Genomic DNA, 23540 nt, shown 5'->3' with positions numbered 1-23540 from the left:
TCTAAAACATTGGAAGAGGAAAAGGTTCCAGAACCTGGCTCTAGAAGGCTGAGCCAGGGCCATTCACATGTCAGATCGTTTATCAACACAGTTTGGTATGGCTGGGGAAGAGTCAGTCTCAAGTCAGGATGCAGACTCTGAAAGGTCACTAGAACTGAGCTAGAAATACGCCCATGCCAGGCCGGTCCCCCTGAAAGCATGGCAGGGTTGGAGGTAAACAAACACATATCAAGAGCCTTAGGCCAATTGAAGAGTCAGTCATATGTGGGTGTCAATAAAACTCAAACGCTGGTGGGGATCTTGTGGAGTCAGTCTGAGGTGAGGTCAGTGCCCTTTACTGCTGATACGGCCTGGCCAGGGTCATCAGATGCCCGGGTACTGCCACTGTAAGGCTTTTAGGACGTGGCTGGATAGCAACATGCCATACCAATGTCCTTACCATGCTGGTGTATCTGTGGCAACATACCTCTTCTGCATCTAGTACTTTGGAACCAAACCTGCATTCTACACTCATTCTCTAAGTCCCTCAGAGCTACCACGGTGGCACACATACACAGGCTGATTTATTTGGGTCTAAAAACGGTGTTGACACCTTGAATCTGACTTACACTGCGTAATTTCACCTACTCTGGAGATCCTAAAACCAGTCACTGAAAACATCTCATCCTGAAGAAGTCACTGTTAAATAAGCCACTGGCCGAAACTCTGTCAACCACATTGTTTGTACTGCAGGCATAGGACTACCGCTGTCTTCTAAAAAAGTATGTTCTTTTAAAGAAACTAGCAATCACCCGCAATACCACTCAGATACGAAAGTCTTGTATTCCTACCAGAATGAATGCCACACAGGGTTCGAAACTGAGGGGAGCTGGGAACTATTTAGATCCTGCTTGTGGCATATAGGAGCCTGATTATCTTGACACCAACAGCTAGCAGGCGCTACCTTTGGCTCCCAAGGCCAACTGATGTTGAGCAAACACACCTATGTGAATTTAACTCTGCTTTTGGGACAATATATAAATAAACATTAGGAAACATCTATACAACATTTAAAGCATAATGGGTCATAAATAATGCACAAAGCAATATGTCTGCATGTTAGGTGGAATATAGATTTGCGGAGTGCTTCTTATTAGCTCCTTGTTCCCCAGTAGTAGTTCCTGGTCACTGGTTAATGCTGGATACAGAGGAGCTGCTTTTAGCTCCTGCTTATCAAATCTTAATTTCGATCCCTGCCATATATTCACAGCTTACTGGAACTGCACCACTCATACCAGTGCGTTGCATTTTTTACCCACATGCACAACATTGTAAAACTTGAGTCTTCTGCAAATGCTATCTTTCAAACATGAATGGTGGCATTACAGGAACTTAGCACCAGTGAAAGTGCAATTAGTGCTGGGGCAAAACTTGCCCTGGTGCAAAATATATAGGGCCCGATAAATGGAATTATCTTGTGGAAAATAGGGTACTTGCGTGCACAACTGCACGCAAAACCCGCCTTCGTTGATTCATGGAATCGAATATGCAGTACTTTTCCCGTACTTGCGCGGAGTTCACGCTGGCTCAGCACGTATGTGCGAGCCATCGAGGGCCTTGCGCGAGACTCCAAGCAGAGTGTGTGCGTGGCTTGCGCAGACGTCAGGGAACGGGGCGGAACACCATAAGTGGGGAAGAACTTGTGAAAAAGTCGGAGTTCCGAGGGACGGCCTGCACGCAGTCCATTGCACGCCCACAATTGAGCGGCACGAGACGTATTCATGGATTCGATCACTCAACGTCTCAGCTAGGTAATGGCCACGCAAGTCCTTCATACGATCCGCCACCCGAAGGCAGGTGTAAGTGCACTTGCTTGTAGGATTTGCAGCACGCTGGTGGGGTTGCATGTCAGATTTTGGGATGCGTGTACTCAATCAACGTTGTGTGTGCGTTGTGTGTGCGCGAAAGCAGTGTGGCAGGGTGCAGGAACGTTTTACGGGGGTTCACATGCAGAATTCTTGAGTTATTGCCAAGTTACTATTTTTAATACACATGTTGTTGGGGTGCTGTATACGGTTACAGGGGACACCACACAGGGTCGCAGAGTCGCAGGCCTGTTTACGAGGGACCCCCTACACTGTTTAAAGGGTGCGTGTATTCACGCCTGGGCAGCACGCAGAGGTACCGGTTCTGAATGTTTATGTGGGCGTGTGGGGGGCGATCTGAGCACAAATTGCGTTTACGGTTACTTTGCATGAACAATTCCATGAATACGTGGGACGTGCATTTTTTAGTCTGCGTGCAGACTCAATCAGTGTCCTTCTCGGTGCATGGCTCTAGCAGGATTTCTGCGCACATTTCCATGAATCGAGCCCATAATCTTTGAATGCATGTTTGTACTAGGGTAAGGATTGCTATAGTCCTAATCCTTTGACAATGGTGCAAAAATCCTTTGAAAGAATATGTTTTCTGCACTACTGTCATTTTTGCTCTAGTGCTAATTGCACCTGCATCAGTGCAAAGTTTCTGCTCATTGGGCCTGGTTTGCAAACGTGTTTTCCAATGGGAAAACGCCATTGGAAAGCAGTTTGTAAATCAGGCCTATAATGTCATGCTCCTCTCTGTTGTCACATTTAATTCTGCTGCAGCACAGTGGAGTAGACTTAGCCCATAACCCCTCCAGAAATAGTTTCCCTCTGAAATCCTTTCTAATATTTGATACTTTAATCCAGACTCCAGTGGGACTGCCGGATTGCTCTGTTTTTACTCACAAGCTTGGAGCCAACCCCGTGTTCTTCATTCTGTATCATGCAAGCTGCAGACGTGGTGAGGCGTGGATTTGCTGCATTTTCCTCCAAGCCTCCCCTACCTCTAATCCTCCCACCTCAAATACAGAACTTGATGGGGCATGTTTTGGAACAAAGCAGCTGTGCTTCTAAAAACTTACTTTCATATTTCTTTTGTTGGTGCGAGCGCACATTTCCGTACACCGTTTCCCCCAGAAGACTATTGTACGAACACAAGCGATGTCAGCAGTCACACCTATGGAGGCAGATATCCGTAAAAAACGAGGTTGCTCCTGTGCTCTGCTGAACGAGAAAAGTCTGCACATGCAAATTTGAGAATCCCATGCACACATAGCATGACTGTAAAGGAGACGTGTAAAGGCAGATTTTGTCCCAGAATAAAAAGGCCCCTCTTTTTATTCCAAGCAAGTCTAGGAATGTTGCAAATCTAATCATATTAAGAAAAAGTCACAGGAAAACCAACATGAAGAGAACATATTTCGGTCATACTCATTTGTGACTCCTCACACTTTCCAATACACTTTGTCAATACACAGCCCATTCTAACCAGCCACGCAATTCATTATAAGTTGTATCGTGACTTCTGCCACTATAATTGGCCACCTTATGCGGTGTTCTGCTTGATTATGCATGGCATTGTTGGTCCATACTGCCTTTTATAAGTGCCAGGAGCATACTGGCATTATGCTACCTGCCATTATGCCAGGTAGCATAATGGAACCATCACTGCCATCGCCCCTCAGGCTCTAAGAGGAGCCGAGGAGCCTCGTTCAGAAGTACGTGTTGAAACTGATTATTGTTTTATGTTGTCACCGGTTTAAATGCAAATCCGTCTGTTTTGCTGAGGGTTTGTGAAGGTTTCCCAAAAATATCAACTGTCCAAATCCCCATTTCAATTGCTTCCGACAAAGTACCTAGGCCAGGAGACCCTCGTGCTCATAGGTTGGAATGGTGTGTGCAGGGTTTTCAAAGTGTAACTACACCCAACTCATAATTGTACTTGTACGCCTGACATGTACTTTGTCTGTGAATCAATTTTGGAGCAAATTAATTTGTGTTTCAATACCATTGTCTGCACTTTGGCTTCAAGGACAGTTCTGGCTCTCTCATGCTTCTTGGAAATCCCATCACAAAGAGCATTGACTTGCCTATAACTCAGTGCATGTACCTGACCACTCCCACAGATCAGGCTATTTCCCGCCAGTGGCCAAGTAGATTTCGCACGTGGAGTTTGGACCCCAACCCCCTCTCATAGATTTCCTTCCCCCATTCCTCTCTCATCATCTTGCGCTCACATCTGTACACATCCTCCTCTTGGCACTCCTTGCTGGCTACTGGTGTTGGGTTAGGGAGGGGGCCAATATTGGTGCTGATGCCCCCAAAAGCTTCTAAGTTTCAAAGGAATACTATGAAGAGCTGAATAATTAATAATGAAATGATTTAACTTTAGGTTAACAAACCATAGAATTTATTTTTTTACATTAACGTGATAAAAAAAAGAATACACCATACTCGTACACATATGCTATTTGCATGGATTAACAGGAGCATAAATGCAGTGAAAACAAAATCAATATTTAACCCAGTGCTATTCAAACTTGTTCATACTTCAGTACAAATATAATTTCTGCCCACCCGTCCACCTAGGGGTTGGCCCCCCTATGGGGCCCAAATGATGTCCAGGAGACCCCCAGAGTCTTTAAACTTACATATTCTATTAAAAGCAGTCACCTTAATCCATAAAAAAAAAATTAAAGCAGTCTTCTAAATCCCTTTTCAAATAGGTTGGGCTCCCTTGGACATAATCCGGGCCCCCCTAAGGGGTCCAGCCCCCCAGTTTGAAGTCCACTGATTTAAGCTCAAGACAGGTTTGGGGAGAAACGTATTGCCTGCAGCATAAGGCTTGTTTCACAACGGGGTTCAGTTGTGACTGAAGTTTATCTGCACATAACAGAACAACCTACTCCGAGGGCCTCCTAGACCCACAGAGTAGGAAGGGCCCAAAGAGAGCAGTGATCGATATCGCTCGCCCTGCTTCCTGGTTCTTTTGGGCAGCACTACAAGAGCTGTGCCACATGCGCGCACGCGGGTGTTTGTGTGTGTGTACATGGGGCGGGAGTTCGTAGAGCAATTTGGAGATCGATGGGTTAACCAGGGTGCAATGAGGTTAGGCATGGCTAGTTCTGAGTCAAATAGATGGGACATTGGGCACTTATGTGGTGATGTGAGTTAATTGTATTGCTTTGGGTCAAGGCATGGGGTTAATGTGAGCGTCATAGAGAAAATCACTGGGCAATGTAAAGCAGCATGGGCATCTATGGGGCAATGGGACGTGGCACCTGGCAGTTTCCAGCGCAACGTGAGCACTATGGAGCCCATCAGGGTTTGTGCAAGTGCCTGGGAGGTTCTGGTAGTAAGGGGCAGCAGCATGGGGTAGTTCTGTGGCAGGGAGGAACATGGGGTAAATTATGCATATTCATGAATATCATATTATTCAGAGTGCTTGAACCCATAGGCCCTTTTAAGCGCGTTTGCGCTCTATGGGCTGGATGGGGCTGCAGAAGTTACGCATACATCAATGATAAGACCGACTCAAGAAGTTGGCAAATCTTTAGCTGTTTTATTAACAAGTATCTAAAACAGGGAGTACAACAGACATTTCACAGCATATCTCTCAACGCATTTCATAAAAAAACATCACTTTTATAGCACAAATTTGTCATATGTGACGTCATACTATGTGGCAAAATAAGAAAACCTACTTCAGGTTGTGATAGGCTTAAGGGGAACCGCTAGGTATAATTTCTATGGGGGTGTCATTGTGATTGGATCTCTAAGGTCAGGTGGCAACTATGCCCACCCCTAGTGCAAGTCATCTTCGCTGTCATGAAATACACAACATTTCATTGGCTTTCAAACTATAGGGCTCTTTGCTACGTGGCCGTCTACAATTGGTTGTCACGCTTGTAGCCTTCTGGAATATTCCACTCACTAGCAGCACGCAAGCTGCTACTCCAGGTGCTGGAGGGTTGGACTTCACCATACCTCCCCACCCAATTAGCCCATCATCCATCATAACTCCTACTGTCTGCAATTCGAATTAGTCTTTGAACTGGGCTTTGCAAAGTATCACTGCGCCTGAGAATAGAAGGGAGTGTGAGCATGGTCTTATCTTCACGTCTGGGTGCCCACTTCCCTTCGAATTGGTCTCTTGTAGTGCAGGCTACCAAATGACTGAGACATTTTGTATCATGTGGAGACATTTCTCTTGCAATAAATGTTCTTGCCGCATTCATGGCATACGGTATTAAGGAACAAACATAGCAACGTTCTTCTGATGTTCTCTCTCCTAGCTCTTTCATGTGCTCATACCATACATTATTTGCCAAATGAGCCAATTTGTCCAAATATAAGTTCATATTTTCATTATCTTCTCCAGGATCTCTTTTTATTAGGGAAAATGTTTTTTTTTACATCAGAACGTAATGGGGGATTTAGTCTCTTAATCTGTAAAATACAAATAATGGGACCGGTAGGGATGTCTTATTTCTTACTTTCTCATTGCTTATAATATTTGTAAATGTCAATGTTATAAGGAAAATGGTCAAAAGCAGAATGCCACAAAAGATTCCACAAATTATTTTGATTTGGTGCATCTTTAGCTTGGAGCTACAGCTCTCACCTCTTGGAACATTTCCATTGTCAACACTTTATTTTTACTATATGTCAGTTTTTATTGTTTTATTTGTAAGTCATAAACTTATAACAAGAACTCTAAAATGATTGCCAAAACAATTCTTAAAACTATGAAGCAATTTTTTGGATACCCAAATTTGCTTACTATATTCGTATTCCTTCTGAATAAGGCTGGATAAGACTGGAGTATGGAAGAGAAAACAGCAAGTAACAATGTACGGATGATTGGCAACATAAAAGCTCAAATATTGTTTTCTCTATTTCTTTATTCCATAATTTTCTCTATTCTATTTCTAGAAAATATATTTCAATATTATTGCAACTGAATTAATCCATAAATCAATTCTAATCCAAAAGTGTATTGTTTTCATTATGCACATTTTTTTAAATTTTTTTTTTATTATACTTGTCTACAATCAAAAGAAAAATTTGATTTTTACAAGAGATCACGTCCCATATCTCAGATGTGAATGGATCATCAAAACTGTTAAATTGCAGAACAGATGAGGTCCAATGGAAAATAAAGAGGAAAAGAAGAAGAAAAAGAAAACAGAGCAACATGAGGAGAGAAGAAATGAGATGTTGAACTGCATCGTGGAGGTTTTGTTAAATGGAACCAAGTGCGGACCCACGCTCTGATGCTCGCTTAAGAGCTGCCTCCAAAATGTTTACAGCCGCGGTTGCCCATTTAGTTTTTTCGCCTGCAACCAGTCTACACCACCATGTGTCTTCTTCTCGGAGTGACGCGTCATGCATTAATGGTAACAAAAAAGCTTCACGCAAATATGCTGTTTCTGCACAGTTTAAAAGTAAATGCTTTACAGTTTCCTCCTCTTGAGACTCTGGGCATAGTCTGCATGTTTTTATGCTGGATTTTGATCGGATGGCTTTAATTTCCTGAGTTAGCATGAGATTAAGCCTCAATTTCATGAAATTCTTCTGTAGCCTTTTGTCAGGGAATTTTATGCAGTAATTCAGAGGTCTATTCAGCTTGTTAGTAGTTGGCGGCAAGTGGGCAAGTAATTTATTTGCCGTTGCTGCCTCGCATGTTTGTATCCAGTCCTCCTGGGCTATTTTTCTCTTTAGCTTTACAGGATTGTGGATTAGGTCTTCTGATGTACAAGCCAAATCAGCCAGATTTTCCTGTAATTCTTGCTCCCATTTCTTCAGGGCGATGCAGTGGCCTTGGGTAAGTTCCTTCTGAATTGCTTTGAATAGAGGTAAAGCATCAGGAGAAATTATTTTACACAGAAGTCTCATTTGGCTTTTCTTGACTGACGCTTTCATCGATAGGAGGCCCAATTCACGCCTGATAACTGAGATAGATGTTGATTTTGGAAGGCCCAGTACTGCCTTCCACAAAAAGCCCTCCAATTTCGGCCATATCGAGTCTTGGATGTTTAGTGCTGAATCCATTGCGTAGATCATTGATGGGACCACCTTTTGTTTATAAAATTGTATCGCCGGTAGGAGAGAAAATTTTCCGTATTTCCGATCAACAAGTTTGGTCTGAGTGGTTAATGATTTTATTTTCAGCCACAAGGCCAAACGTGTGGCTTTTTCTGACCGCGTTGCGTCGAACATTATTCCTAAGTATTTTATACTAGGAACTGTTTCAATCTTCTTGTTGTTCAGGAACCAGCGATCATTGCTACGCGTAGATGAACAAGTTTTCCCCATGATCAGAATCTTAGATTTGGCGATGTTTATTTCCAAATCGTTCTCCTCAACGTATTTGGCCAGGTTGTTAATTTGACGCTGGAGGCCAATTTGTGTCTGATCCATAAGGATTAGGTCATCCGCGTAGAGTAGTCTAGATATTGCAATGTTTCCTACTTTTGGTGGAAAGACTCTTAACGACGTTTGGGTGTGTTTGAAGTCACCCAAAAATGCTATAAAGAGGGCTGGAGCAAGCGGGCATCCCTGCTTCACGCCTCGTTCCGATGGAAATTGCGCTGACATCAGGCCTTGTTTATTGAGACGAACTCTCAGCTTTGTGTTCGTATGAAGAGCGATCATCGGTCCTAGGATTTCTTCCGGGCAATTCCAATTCGATAATTTTGACCAGAGCTTCCGTCGCCCAATTCTGTCGAAAGCCTGCGTCAGATCAACGAACGCTATGAATACTTTCGGTGCACCGTTCTTCACATTTTCTTTTATGATATTTAATATCATGATGTTTATACTTGTACTCGCGTTTTTCACAAAGCCTGTTTGAAGTTCGTCAAGGCATGGTGTGGTTCTTGCCCACCCGTGAAAGCGCGAGAGGAGAAGAGTTGCGAAGATCTTGCCCATGATGTCTAGCAGGGCTATTGGTCTATAATTCGCTGGATTGTCTCTACTTCCCTTTTTAAAGATGGGCACTATAAGTGCTTCTGTCCATGTTCTGGGGATCTGTTTCTTTACCTGGCATTCGTTGAAGATTTTAGATATTAAAAGGGACCATTCTTTGGGATGTTGCTTTAAGTCCATATTTGTTAAGCCATCGGGGCCCGGTGCCCTAGAAGTTTTCAGCTTGAGAATTACGTTCAAAATTTCGTCTCGATCTGCAAGATCTGCCCATGTGGTCGCTATCGGAAGAGCAGATGGTTCTGATGATTCAGGCAGAGATGCAAATTGAGCAGAAAAGAAGGACGTCCAAGTCAATTCTGGTATAACATTAGATAGTTGGTTAGCTTTCTCATTGCTTTTGTTTTTGATCAGCGCCCAGAAATCTTTCGAATTTTTGGTCATCAAGGTTTTAAGCATTTTTTCGGCATCATTCTGATACATGACTCCTTTGTGATGTTTCAGCCATGCTTTGTATGATTTTGCGGCGGCTATAGCAGTTTCTTTTTGCTTGTTAATGTCAGAGACTCTAGCCATGCGCCTCAGTTTACGGAGTTCTCTTCTTCTTAGTACTAATTGAAAATCATATTCATGGGATCTGTTGTCATTTGATGAGTTTTGGATTCTTTGCTTTTTCCTGTACTTCACAAGTAACGGCAGGTAGTTTGGTCTGATTTGTGAGGAAGTATTGTTGTCATCTACCTCGTCAAATTTCCGAGCAATATCTATGATATTTGATGCTGAGAGTTGTATTCGCGAAAGGTTGCTTGAAACCTCCAAATCGAATGGATAGAAATCTTTTGGAGTCCATACTGACTTCAGTGTCATAGATAGCAGATTATGGTCGCTAGCTTTTGTACGGTAGACTTCGTAGGAGTCAATAAATGACAGAAGAGAATGGGAAGCAAAAATGTAGTCCAGAGTTGCGAAGGTGTTGAGTCGTTCCCAAGTTGGAATCAATGGGAGGCGGCCACGCAACGTTGCCACATTGTGAAAATTTCTTGAGTCCATGAGGTCCGACCACAGTACACCTCGTTCCGAGGATGATAATGAATGAAGGCTTGTCTCAGATTGTTCACACCTAGCGTTTAGGTCTCCGCAGATAAGAATATAGTCAGTGGCCAATTCGATGGTAAATTTATCTAAGATGTCTATGACCACGTTGCAGAACTCCGAATTTGTTGTTCTTTGTGGGTTCCAATAAACGTTTATGATGGCTAAACTGGATTTAATTTTCTTTCGAGATGGATTTTCATGGTGGATCCATTCTGTTTGTAAAGCCAAAATACCGTAGGATTCTGCCACTTTCTTTTTGATGGAGATGCCTGATCCGAGTTTAACTGCGGTCAGAAGGCCAGACGATGGTCTGCCAAACAGGCCCTTACATGCTGGAGAAATACAGGTTTCATAGCCGTCGATCGTTGGAAGGTCCCTCAGCCAAGTCTCTTGGAGGCAGATGATGTCGAACTGTGCTAGATCAAAAGCATCTAGCTTGGTTAAATGTTCATGGCCTCTCGTGTTCCACGAACACAACAATGCTTCTTTTGATATAAGAGGTTGGCGAGATTCCTGCGTTATGTTGTCAGTTGGCGTTTGTGAGGTGTTTCGTTGTTATGTTTGAGTGTTAGGATTTAGCACCTTCTTTAGCCATCTCCATGGTCCCGAGGGTTCACGTTTTTTGTTGTGGGACCATTCCGCACTTTGCTCCGTCGATGACCCATGTCCTCGTTTATTCTCCCCTCTGTCGTTCTTACTCGTATTTTCTATGTAGTTTGATCTCTCGTGGCCTTCGTTCTCCTTTGTTACGTAATGTCTGGACTGAAATCTACCTCGTCGGCTCTCCCCGTCCCTCCTGTACGTGAAAACTCTTTTCTTTGTCATCTGGAATTCTGTGCCCGATCGATGATCGTGCTGGACATTTTTGATCATTGATCTTGTGGTCATCCTTTGCTGTTCTTCTCTTGCTTTGCTGTGGGGACTTGTTTCACTAGAAATACTTGCTTCACTTGAAACGGGTGCAGGAGAGGTCAATGTTGCTTCACTTTTATACAGTTTAACATTGTGGAGGTGGATACAAGCTCTTCTTCCCATCAATTTAACAGCATTAGGGTTCATGTCCTCCATCTCACTTGGGCCTTAAAATCGTGTGGTACTGCAACGCTCACCTGGTATCCACGGGGACGTCACTCAGCCTGTTCTGACCTCTTACGACCTCGAACCCTTCCCTGGAGTCTACTCGACTGGAGACTGGGCCTGAAACACAGGATTGGTAGAGTTGAACTCCCTATTGTCTCTGTGTGCTTGAACCCCTTCTTCCCCGGGGTCCAACCCTTCCCTTTGATCCATAGCTCACCTTGTTTTCTTGGAAAGTGTGCTCTCCGTCCTGCTTTCAGCGCAGGGGCACGTTGTTAGATGCGGGCTTGTTGCTGCCTAGTTACTTCACTGGCAAGAGTCCGACAAGTAAGTATAATGAGTCTTTTGAACAGTTCTCTAACTTCGTTCCTTTCCTTCCTTAGATGATGGCCGGCGTCCGGGAATGCGACGTGCTGCTCAGATGAGTAGCGCTAAAGGTGAGTGAGAGCACGATGCGCGATACGACCCTTTCGTATTTGTATTGAACTGAGTTGTATTTCTGTATCTTTTAGGTGCCGCAACGTTTTCAGCGTGGATGCCGGTTATGAAGAAGAAATGCGGTGAGTAAGCGTGGTATGCGGCGCCTCTAGATGTTTCCACGCTAACCTGGAGTGTCTTTTCCCTCTTGTAGATGGATGAGAATTTCTGGAGACAGAGTTCCCCGAGAGCGGCTGGGATTCAGGTAAGCGTTTGAAGCTCGTACAGTCTTTAAAAATAAGCGAAGTTTTGCTGAATGCTTACTAGTGCCTTTTTTCTGTTCTTTTCCCTTTTCCTTAGGAAGCGGCGTGCCGGGATGGGAATGACACCGCCGAAGATGCCCGCAGAACAGAAGGAGCGATGAATGATGGGCAGAAGCGCCACAAGGTAAGGCTGTTTCTATCGGTGTTCTTGCAGGAGCTGAGCGCAGAAGAAAGATGCAGGCCTACTGGAGACCGATCCGAACACGGTGAGTGGCACGCTGCAGGTGCAGAAAACGCAAAGCATGTTTCTCAGCCTGAGCGTGGCTTAAATAGTCTCTGGGTATCCCAGGTGTCTCTGGGCTGAACCACACCCAAAAGACTAGACTGCACATTCAGTTTGGGGAACCGAAATATGTGGGGGCATCCATCTTGTCCCCATCAATGCACTACAAGTCCAATCCCCAATGTTATCCTATGGGAGTGAGTGAGTCTGGTGCCACAAGTGCCAAGTCTGACTCCAAGTGGGTCTTTGGAGGGATGGAGAGGCCCTTGAGGGCCATGTAGGTGATCATGGCCTGGCTCCAGCCTGACATCTTGGAGGGCTGGGGACATGAGGGGCAGGAATCATGACATAACCCCTTCCCCCAAGGTCCCTCTCAATGTGGCTCTTCTGTCTGGTTCTGGTTTGTTTGGATGGTTTTGATGAAATCGTCTAAGCAAGAGAGGTGCATGGATGTACTCACAAGGTTCCCATGTCCTGTCTTGTGGACCATACCCCTTCCAGTCTACTAAGTAGTATAATTTGGATCTGACGTACTTTGAATCCTCGATGTCCTTGACTTTGAATTCTGGCTCCCCGGCGACTACTACTGGCTGTGGTGGCGTTGCTACCCGGGTCCCAGGTTGAACAGGTTTAAGGAGAGACACGTGGAACACAGGATGAATCTGCATGTTTGACGGCAAAGCTAGTCTGACCGCCACAGGATTTATCACGTAGGTGACGGTGAATGGACCCATGTATCTTGGACGGAAAGTTTGGGTTTCTTTAATGGACAGCCAGACTTTGTCTCCCACTTGGTAGTTGGGGGCCTTTGCTCGGTGTTGATCAGCAAACTTCTTTTGGCGATTCTTAGGCTGAAGTAGGTGTTCAGCTGCCCTTTTAAAGGTTTGAGAAATGGTCGTGTGCAAGGTTTTAACTGCTGGCATTTCCAGGGTTGTGGGAACGTCCAACTCAGAAGTACGTGGGTGCCTGCCATACATGGTATAAAAGTGTGTCTGCACAGCGCTGGTGTGTAGGGAATTATTATAAGCATATTCAGCTATCCATAATAGGTCGAACCGCTTCCTTCATCTTGGTGTAACATGCAACGCAGATACTGCTCGAGCGTCTGATTTGTCCTCTCATTTTGACCATCCGTTTGGGGATGGTGACTGGAGGATAGAGGGATGTCGATCTGGGCCATAGAGCACCATTTTCTCCAGAAGTTAGATACAAATTGAGTACCTCGGTCTGAGATCAAAACTGAAGGAAACCCATGGAGTCATATGATGCCTTCAAGAAATACCTTTGCCAGAGTGGAAGCATTTGGGAGCCCCTTAAGAGGAATGAAATGTGCCATTTTAGAAAATAGGTCCACGAGCACAAGAATAGTGTTAAACCCTTGACTGGGTGGTAAGTCAGTAATAAAATCGAGGGACAACGTGTGCCAGAGTGCTGGTGGGATTTCCAGTGGTTGTAATAGCCCAGCCGGTTTCTACTTGGATGACTTGTTTTGAGCACACGCGCCACAAGATAGGATGAATTGGATAATGTCTTTACGCCACGTGGACCACCAATAATTTCGTTTTACCTTGGCTAGGGTTTTAGCGATTCCGGGGTGGCCCTCGATCAAGGAATCATGATAACCGGACATGACTTGTTCTCATAGTCCTTGGTTTGGTAAGAATAAACGATTCCTGAAGTAGGGCAACTGATCTTTTATCATGTAATGTTCTCCTTGTGCACTCCACGCTTGTAATTGCTCCAGACTCATCAGGTTTTGGATTTCTTCATGTAATTCTTTCTGAGTTATGGTTGCTGTGATTCCTAGGGCATTGTCACTCGGGATGATTGCTATTGGGTCAGGGGTCTGATACCCTTGCTCTTCCACCCCCATACGGGAAAGGGCATCGGCTTTCCCGTTTTTCACCCCTGGTCGAAATGTAATCACATAGTCATATTCAGCAAAAAAAAGAGCCCAACGTAGTTGTCGTGAGGATTGGGCCTTTGCCATTTTTTTAGGTACTGGAGGTTCCAGTGGTCAGTTATTACGGTGATTGTGTGTCTGGAGCCCAAGTGGTAGTGCCGCCATGCCTTAAAGGCTGACATACTGGCCAGGAGTTCTTTGTCTGTGATAGCGTAATTGAGTTCAGGGGGTGTGAATTTACGCGACCAGAAGGCAACAGGGTGTAACTGGCCCGTTTCGGGGTCCTTTTGTGAGAGGACGGCTCACATAGCCATGCTTGAGGCGTCCGTTTCCACCAGGTATGGGAGATCAGGGTGAGGGTGGCGTAAAATTGGGGCAGATGTGAATCTTGCTTTGAGTTCCTGGAAAGCTTCCGCAGCTTCTGTTGTCCACTGGAACTTTTCATTGCTTTTCCTTAGCAATGATGTGATGGGATGCACGATTTGAGAAAATCCTGGGATGAACCGGAGGTAGAAGTTTGCAAAACCCAGCATACTTTGAACCCCCTTGAAGGAATTTGGGTATGGCCAGTTCAGGATAGCATCTACCTTGTGTACATCGGGCTGAGAATAAAGCCCAGGAATTCCACCTCGGAGATGTGGAATGAGCACTTTTCGAGCTTGGCGTGGAGCTGGTGTTGACAGAGTTTCTCCAATATGGATCAGACGTGTTTAACGTGGTCCTGCTTTGATGTGGAATATACTAGAATATCGTCGATGTACACTAGAGCACAGACATCAATCAATTCCTGTAGGACATCGTTCATGAAGTATTGAAATGCTGCAGGCGCGTTGCAAAGGCTGAAGGGCATTACTTGACATTCGTACAAGCCGTATTTGGTGCGAAAAGCAGTTTTCCATTCTCCCCCCTGTTTTACGTGAACAAGGTGATATGCCTCCCTCAGGTCTAGTTTTGTGTAGATTTGGGCATCTTTGACTTGATCAAGCAATTCAGGGATCAGTGGCAGGGGGTAGCGTTTTTTTACGCTAATCTGTTTCAGTGCACAATAGTCAATGCACGTTCTCAAGTCCCCCTCCATTTTCGGTACAAAGAATAGAGGACTGGCTGCTGGAGACTTCGAGGGACGGATGAACCCGTTGGCCAGGTATTGGTCAAGGTAGGCCTTCAGGTGCTGGTTTTCTGGTTCCATGAGTGCGTTAATTCGCCCACAAGGGATTTGTGCGCAGCGTATCAGGTCGATTTGGCAATCGTATGGTCTATGCGGTGGCAGGGTATTAGCCTGTTCTTTCTGAAAGACATCTTGAAAGTCCTGGTATTCACTTGGTAGGGTGCCGATTGCCACAGTCGCAAGTGTGGAGGTTCTGGTGTCTATTGGTTGTTTCTCCTGGTGATAACATGTGTGGGCGCAAGTCTCGGGAAAGGCCAATTATTTTGCTCGCAAATCGATTCGAGGATTGTGAGCTACCAACCATGGCATTCCCAAAATCAACCAGAACTGTGGTGCCTTAATGAGGTCGAAAACGATAGATTCTTGGTGTCCATCCTGGCACAGAAGGGTTAAAGCTGCAGTGCATTGGGATGCTGGACCAGAAGCTATTTCCGTGCCGTCGACAGTGGTAACAGTGTCGGTGGTTGATTTAGGGCGTAACGGAAGCCCCATCTTTGCCGCAAGATCCTGGTCGATGTAATTCCCAACGGCTCTACTGTCAATGTACGCTCTTACTGCGTGCATCCGAGATGGTTGTTGGTGATTGATCAAGACCACAGATAGTGCAAAATGGGAGGTCTGTAGTTCACTTTCTTCGCTCGACAAGTGGAGCCCTACACTTGCCGGGTTGGGGAGTTTTCTGATTCCTTGATGGTATCTTCCTTGTCCGTGGCCCGTACCGTCCTCCTCGGTGGCTTCACAGGGCACTCTTTGAGGAAATGACCTGATCTTCCACAGTACAGACATAACTGCTGCTGTCTCCTTTTATCCCTTTCCGCTTTAGTCAAGGGAGATCTGCCCCCCCCCCGATTTGCATTGGTTCTCCTGAACCTTCTGTTGTGCGGGCAATATTGTCCTTTTACCGGACATAAATAGGGCGAGGGTCCGGTCTGGTTCGGTCTGCTCTTCGGTCCTGCAACCTATGATCCAGTTGAACAACAAGGTCAATGAATTCTGAGCAGTCTTTCGGGGGGTTCACTACTTGTGCGAGAACATCCTTGAGCTCCCCCGCAACTCCTGATGAAATAACGTGGTTCTCTTCTCCACTGGCCATTCTGCTTCAACTACGAGTCTATTGAACTTGGCTTTGTATGTTAATAGGTCTTGATTCCCTTGGCGTAGGGACAGAAGTTTGTTGTCTAATGCCTGCCCATGAGTACGACGGGTGAACAGCTTTTCCATCTCCTGCTGAAAGCCCCTGAAGTCATGCAGCAAAGGATCGTCTTGGGCCACAAAGGGTACAGACCAGTCCGCGGCACTACCACTTAGGTAGGATAGCACAAAAGCGACCCGTGATTGGTCATTCGGAAAGGCCCATGGTCTATAAAGGAAGTGCAGGTGGCACTGGTTCATGAACATTGCAAACCTCTTGGGATCGCCCGTAAATCGTTCGGGCAGGGCCAAGGGAACTGCCCCAGGAAGGGTTATCTGCACGGGATTGGCTGATGGTGCTGGCATCGAGTGCAAGCTTCCCGGCAATGGTGCATGCCCTGCTTGTGACTGGAGAAGTTGCCGGCTTCAATCATCAGTACGTTCTTTGGCTACTATCAGCTCTCTCCTCAGGGTGTTGGTCTCCTGCCTGGCTGCATGTACTTCGGAACGTAGCTGCCCCAACATGTGGGCTAACTGGTCGGTTTCTGACGTTTCCATGACGCCCAGGTGGATTTTGATGTGAGGCTTTGCGTTCTGTAACGCTCACCTGGTATCCACGGGGACGTCACTCAGCCTGTTCTGGCCTCTTACGACCTCGAACCCTTCATTGGAGTCTACTTGACTGGAGACTGGGCCTGAAACACAGGATTGGTAGAGTTTAACTCCCTATTGTCTCTGTGTGCTTGAACCCCTTCTTCCTCGGGGTCCAACCCTTCCCTTTGATCCACAGCTCACCTTCTTTTCTTGGAAAGCGTGCTCTCCGTCCTGCTTTCAGCACAGGGGCGTGTTGATAGATGCGGGCACGTTGCTGCCTAGTTACTTCATTGGCTAGAGTCCGACAGGTAAGTATAACGAGTCTTTTGAACAGTTCTCTAACTTCGTTCCTTTCCTTACTTAGATGATGGCCGGCGTCCGGGGATGGCGACGTGCTTCTGAGATGAGTAGCGCTAAAGGTGAGTGAGAGAACGATGCGCGATGCGACCCTTTCATATTTGTATTGAACTGAGTTCTTTTTCGGTGTCTTTTAGGTGCCGCAACATTTTCAGCGTGGATGCCGGTTATGAAGAAGAAATGCGGTGAGTAAGCACGGTATGCAGCGCCTCTAGATGTTTCCACGCTAACGTGGAGTGTCTTTTCCCTCTTGCAGATAGATGAGAAGTTCCGGAGACAGAGTTCCCCCAGAGAGGATGGGATTCAGGTAAGCGTTTGAAGCTCGTACAGTCTTTAAAAATAAGCGAAGGTTTGCTGAATGCTTACTAATGCCTTTTTTCTGTTCTTTTCCCTTTTTCTGGTGCCACAGGCGCCACGTCTGACTCCAAGTGGGTCTTTGGAGGGATGGAGAGGCCCTTGAGGGCCATGTAGGTGATCGTGGCCTGGCTCCAGCCTGAAATCTTGGAGGGCTGGGGATATGAGGGGCAGGAATCATGACAGGTACTCCAGGTGAGTATAAATTTGCATACGAACACCTGGTCCCCCATATATACTGGCAATGTCTTTAATGTGTTTCCAAAATTATTAGGCAAAGTGTCCTCTTTGTTTACATTTGACCCCTCCTGTTGAAGCTTGATCTGTTGAGAAATAAAAGAAATACTTTGAGTCATCATTTTTAAATATTTATGCATTTCGTCATGTAGTGCACTTGCTACACTGTGGGCGTCTGTATTTACACTTGTCAGGGGGTGAGAGGTCTCCTCATTCGGTGTCCAGTCACCAACTCATGGGGCGTTAAATGGTGATCTGAACCAGGTTGATTCCTCAATTAATATAATGCAGGAGGAAGGCAATGTAGCCATCCCTTCTTTAGTTTTATCTTTAGCTCTGCTATCTTTCCTTCAAAAGTCTATTAAATCACTCACAAATTCCGTTGGCTTGGGGGTGATAGGCTGAAGCAAACGTATGCTTAATGCCTAATACTGAAGCTAGATTTTCAAAGAGTTCATTCACAAAATGTGATCCATTGTCGGATCATAAAACTTCGCACACACCCCCTCTTGGAAAGACCTCACAAACCAAACACTTTGCAGCACATGCAGCATCAGGATGCGTGCACAGTCCTGCCACAATCCATCTAGAAAAGGGAAAAACTACAACTATCATTTATCGATAGCCATTACATGTTTGCAACATATCCACATAGTCTATGTGTAAATGTTGGAAGGGGCCATTAGGTCTTGGGTTTACTCCTCTTACCATTCGCAGGTTATGCCCTGTTGTACATTTTTGGCACACAATACAATTTACAATGAATTGTGCCTCATGCTAACTGAGGTTCGGTACGAACAAGTCTTCTGCGGGATAGTGGAGATCCTCCAATGCTACTCCCAATAAAGCTAGAGGCATAACTGGCCTTCTTGTGCTATCCTGCCTCCAAATTGCATCATTGGGGGATAAATAACTTTTTCCATAACTCCTTTGCTTCCTGTGATGCTTGCCCTTGTATTTCAATTAATTGTACAATGGACAGCACATTAAATCCTTATTAAACCAACATGCATCGCCTGTTCGCTTTCTTCAACTCTTTTAACTAATCTTCACACATAGTTGAGTAATATGCAGCATGTTTGGCTTCTATGTCTGTGGCCTTATTCCCGCGAGAGATTAAGTCTGTTTATTTTTAATGCGCTGCACATTTTAAAATGGCTATGGTTGCTAGGGAGCTTAAGGCTTCAATGAATTTGTCTAATAGCCTGCAAGTTGCACTGGAATGCCGTCTGTGCAGAGGAAGCCCCTCCTCTTCCAAATTGCCAGGACTGTGTATACTGTTGAAGTCACATAGGCAGAGTCATAGTACACCATTACTTCCTTGAAGCCTTTTCAATGGCAAATGCAGCAGAGCCCAATGATCGCTCACAAGGATAATGTCCTTTCATAACTGGATCTAAAATCATCCCACTATAATAAGCTAATGGTTTGTGACCATGTTCTAGTGTTGCATTTGTGTAAGGACTGCTGGCATGGCTTCTCCATTTGAATGGGCAAATAAGTAACATTGTTCACTATAATTTGGAATCCTTAATAGAGGAGCTGAACTGATTGCATGTTTTAATTCATTAAGTCCTTCAGTCAGGTCATCTGTGCACATCAGTTTAGGCTTAGCCACTTGTGCTTCTTTGAGTGCTTTTAAAAGTGGTTGAATATATGCACTGTAATCAAACACCCAAGTCTTACAGTAATTGTATAGACCTAAATATTGCTGGATTTGTCTCACCGTGTTTGGCTGCACAGTTCTCATAATAGCATATGCTCTTTCAGGTGTCACTCTTTTCCCTTCATGTGATATTAACTGTCCTACAGTATTTTTGACAATACTGTAATTTTTCCTTGTCTACTTTGTGCCCTTTCTCTGCAAGTATCGTCATAAGTTTAACAGAGTCTTCTCTGCATCTCTCTTTTGTCTCACTACACCCCAAAATGTAATCTACGTATTGAATAATGGTGCTTTTAAGCTCAATATTTCCTAAGTCCATCTGAAGGACTCTGTTAAAGATGGAAGGGGTACCACAGTACCCCTGAGGTAATCTAGTATGTGTTAGGCAAGTTGTTCTATATGAAAAGGAACACCTATGAGTCTTTGTGTAAGGGGATTGAGAAAAATGCATTTTTCAAATCAACAACAGTAAAAAGCCTGGCTGTTGACTGGATATTACATAATATTGTAGCAGGGTTTGGAACTCAAGGAAAATCTGCTTGGACTATATGGTTTAGAAGGCAAAGATCCGGGATGAATCTCCACGACCCCCCACCTTCATTTTTTAATAGGGTACACAGCCGTATTGCACAGTGAATCAGTTGGTACCAGAATGCTTGTTTCATTAGTGCATATATGGTTTCAAATATCCGCTCAAGCGCTTCTCTGGACATCGGATACTGTTTTGTATGTTGCAAAATAGCTCCTGGTTTAAGCTTAATTGTCACTGTTCCTACTCCTTTCAATAGGCCTATGCCATATGGACTTGTGGTCCATAAGGTACTTGGCACTTTTTCATGTCTTCCTGAAAAAATGGTGGCTTCATTTTTACCATTCTCTGTGGTACCTCTATACTCAACTTTAATCCAATAATGAGACTTATAAAGAATACTAATTTGTCATCTGAATAATGATCCCTAAACAGTTCCTCATCTGTCAGGTTTGTCAGTCTATGTCCTTCATTGAGGGCTATCACCGTTCTCCATCCTCTTCCCTCATCATTTGTCCCATGAAGCATCACCCATTCTTCTCTTATCACTGCTGCTTCTAATTCCAAAGGAATAACTTGCCCTTCCTCATCATTCATGGGAATTTCTTGCATGAACAAAAATTTGTCCGGCAGCCTTATTATTTTACCTGTTAATTTAGGTGACCATGATATTATAACGTGCACTCCATATAAAAATACTTCCTCATCTAGAGGGACTCCCCGTAAAGCTTTCCTTCCTGCAAAGGCTAGTATAAAATCCCTCAAATATATATAATGTATGTCCAGGGTTGAACACACTATGCCTTCGTCAGTAAAAGATATAGGGCCTCATTCCGAGGTCGGCGGTAACCTGCCAGTGCCACCAGTGGGTTGCCCCAGACCCAGAAACACTGAAACTGCTGCCTGACTTCCCGGTGCCAGTGGACATTTAGTCTTGTCGGCGGTAACCTGCCAGTGCCACCAGTGGGTTGCCCCAGACCCAGAAACACTGAATCTGCTGCCTGACTTCCCAGTGCCACTGGACATTAGTCTTGTCGGCGTGGAAAGTAAGACAGAAGATTTGGTAACTCCCCATTCCCGTGGAGTCCCATAGGACTGAATGGCAGTGGGGAAACCGAAGCACCGGCACCGTTAAGAACGGTGCCGGTGCTTCTGTGAAAAGTCTGCCTGCAGGGGCCGTTTCACCCGGCAGGTCTGGACCTGCCGGGTGCAACGGCCCCTGCAGGCAGACTCATAGTGTGGCGGTCTGGAAACAAGGCTGCTAGGAAGCTTACCGGCACCCTTGCTTCCGGACCACCACACTCGGAATGATGAACAAAGTCATGTTAAGTTTTGTCATTAGATTATGCCCTAATATATTCACTGGTGTCTGTTTAGAATATATCAATGGCATAGACATGTCATGTTCCCCTATAGAAATAGGTAATTCATCTGTAAATGGAACTAAAGTCGTCGCCCTAGTAAATCCCTGAGCATTCATGGCAATGCCTGACATTGAAACATTTTCCCTCATGGACACATGAACAAGTTGCTCCTGTGTCCACAAAAAATGAGTATGTCTTATCTCCTGTCATCACCTTGACCCTTGGTGCCTCTTGGGGATCTGGTGTTACAGATAGTTCTGAACACATCAGGTCCTCCGGTGGGCTATCCTATTGTGGGTATAAATTAATCTCTGTGCCTCTGAAAGGATTTCCTCCACCCATAGTCACACTCCCTAGTTTGGGTTTGACTACCTGTGTAGCTCCCGTGTCCATCTGCCATTGTGATGCACCTGTCTGTTGCATTGGGATATATTGTATCTGTTGAGTGGGTACCTGTTGCATTTGCATGGGTGTTTGCTGTTGCTGCCCCTGTAATGTTGTTGTTTGCATTGGTACTTGTTGGAATTGCTGTGGTTGTGACACTTGTGTCTGCGTTGGCGTTTGCTGAAACTGCTTTGATTTCTCATGTGATCTTGGGCATAATATCCTTGTGAATCTGTGTTATATTGTGTAGCATATCCCTTCCCCCTCTTGAAGATTGCCAATTCTGCTGTGGCATGGCTGCTCTACTTCTACATGCTGAAGCCATATGCCGTGAATTTCCACAATTCCAACATATTAATGATTGTCCACCATTAAATCCTCCACTTCTTCAAGGGTTTTGAAATCCTGCCCATTCCTCCTCCTCGAGGCCCGATCCCTTTGCCTCCCGGCACACAATTATTCCACTCTGATCTTGGGCATTGACTATATTATTTTGCTGCAGGAATTGTACTATTTGTTCCATGCCACCCTAACGCTTGTCAACACTGCTCCCTCCTTGGCATACTTTGATAATTTTTTCTACACCAACTTTGCTTATTCCTGCTTTCTGCCCACAGTTTCCTTCTTCTCTTTCTCTTTTAGCATTCTGAAATAATGCAAGATTGCCAATTATATCTCTGGCCATGGTTTTGCTTCCATTCCCACCTGTTTCTTGAGCTGCCTCTGTACTGGTTCTGGCAGTCCCTGACATAATATGTGGTAAAATAATGCTAAAGTTTTATCCCACAATTCATACGTCTCTGCACTCTATTTATCTTTACTATCCTGAATAAAAGCAATGGGGTCTTCATCCTCCCTCATCTCCCTAGTCGATATTGCCCCAATATACGATGTATATGGATAGTGTACTCTAAGTGCCATAGATCTGCTCTACAATTATTGAGTGGCACTCCATCATGTACTGTATTTTGTATAGTTACCTTTGGGTACCCTGCTCTTTTTCCAAATGTCATCAGATCTTTCCCCTAGAATGGCTGACAATAGGCCTTTTATGTCTCCTGTGGCTTAATGTCATTCCTGACGTCCTTTTCTCTAATTCTTTAATCCATTGTCCGGCAACGGAAGTCAAACTCGGCAGTGTGCATTTAAAATTATCCTTATCCATCTGGGGCCATGGTATATATTGTGGTCGACCCCCTCCTTTCTCTAACAGTGGGAACTGTAAAAACCCTGATCCTTTATCATACCTACCCACGCTCCTTGTCTTCCAGGCAGCATTATCAACACCTGTTTGTTTTCTTCCTGGCAATGCCCTTAGTCTGCTCGCATAGGGCGGGGACGCATCCCCGGTACTGTGCGATCGGACATGTGGTTGTAAAGTATATGGTATTGGTTTTGGTGTTTTTCTTATAGGCTTATCTAAATCTAGCCATTTTACACCCTTTATCTATACTCTATTCTCTTGAAAATCCATGCACGCCTTCTTCTTGCATCTCCTTATTTTGTTTCCTTTCCTCGTCTGACATCATTATGCCCCAACTTGTATGACTATTGTCCTCTTCCACATCCTCAAGATCTAACCCACTCAAGGATATAGTTCTATGATCGTTTATCCTGACATCATCTAAATTTCTTCCTAATCCCCTCAAGGATGCTCCTTGTTCGCCCTCTTGAGTTCCGTACCCGTCCTTATCCCTTATATGTCTATATAGTCTCCCCATTCCTGTTCCTATACTTTCTGTATCTTCTTCTCTCCATGTTGGTATATCTAATGGTCCTCGCCACCCCCACACAACGTTTGCAAATCTCTCTCTTCTTCAGTTCATTCTTGTATTTCTATGGGTATTATGCTTCTACAGCATAAATATTCAATCTCATCATCTTTAAATCCCCTGCTTCTATTAATTTCTTCCTCCCTTCTACTAATTTCCCTTGATTCCTCTTCCT

The sequence above is a fragment of the Ambystoma mexicanum genome, chromosome 3p, assembly GCF_040938575.1.
Source record: "Ambystoma mexicanum isolate Mex_15411 chromosome 3p, UKY_AmexF1_1, whole genome shotgun sequence".
Lineage (NCBI taxonomy): Eukaryota > Metazoa > Chordata > Amphibia > Caudata > Ambystomatidae > Ambystoma > Ambystoma mexicanum.
Note: the sequence above shows the minus strand (reverse complement) of the source record.